The sequence below is a fragment of the Propithecus coquereli genome, unplaced genomic scaffold, assembly GCF_000956105.1.
Source record: "Propithecus coquereli isolate 6110/MARCELLA unplaced genomic scaffold, Pcoq_1.0 Scaffold47, whole genome shotgun sequence".
NCBI lineage: Eukaryota > Metazoa > Chordata > Mammalia > Primates > Indriidae > Propithecus > Propithecus coquereli.
In genome coordinates, this window is record NW_012150507.1 from 2,785,542 (window position 1) to 2,786,678 (window position 1,137).

A 1,137-nucleotide genomic window follows, 5' to 3' on the forward strand; every position below is an offset into this window, starting at 1 on the left:
GATTAATGAATCACTCTAACTTGGGAGGGTGGCCTCAAATGGCTTACCATAAGACACTGGCCCTTCCTTGTCAACAGCCTAACCAATGATTTCTGTGGCACTTATAAGGGTGCTGCTTATCATATTTTGTTCAAAACTAGATTACAGATGCATTTGATGATGGACTTTGTACTTAAAAATATCTTAAGAGTCTTGAACTCTCAGAAACAGCAAAATGCTAATAATGAGAAATTGGCATGAGAGGGTATTGTAAACAATAGCTAAGAGCTTAGTTGAACATAACTTCGATACACATGACTTGTGCAAGTATCTGCTATAAATAAATAAAACAAAACCAACAACAAAAAATAGTCGTCATACCTGGCTTATAGGTAATTAATGTAAAAGACGGCTAAATGTTTAGTTGGATACAAGTTCAATGTAAGTTAATAGTGTAAAACATCTACTAAAATCAAAGGAGTGAAACTAATGTAGATTTAGGATTGAGGCTCTATGATACAAAAGTTTCAGTATAAAAGAAGTGATTTCTTCTGATTTGTGTAGATTATCGGAATCACATTTTAAGATGGACATTAATTTATTAGAGTATACTTTAAAAAGGCATTAGGAAGAAGAGAAGCTCTCTAGAAAGTATATTGCATAGTAGTTAAGGGATCTGTTTTGAAATTCCATTACTTCTTATGGAAAAAAATAAGAACCATAGTAAGGAGTAACATTAAGAAAATTAGTTCAGTCCCAAATCAAGTAAGAGGTACAGAAATATAATGAGATTCCCATTTCTGGAAGTCTTTATGCAGAGAATAAATGATTGTCATCTATGAATACTATAGAATGAATTACTAAACTGAGAGTTGAACTAAATAATATCAAGTTGCCTTCTATGGTTTTCATTTATTTAACCAGAGGTCACCCTCTCAAATTTAATATGTCAAGTAATTTTCTCACATTGTTTATTCCTATATCAGTTCTTTCTCTTCCTATGTAATTTCTCACATGGAATTTTTACAGTTGTAGAGTAACAAGAGAGTTCTCCAAGGCCAACTAGTCATTGCAATAACTTGCTATATGATGCTGTTATCCTGTTTGGTATTGGACCAATCATGATATTCTCATTCTTCTTCGCTATTGATTAAGGCT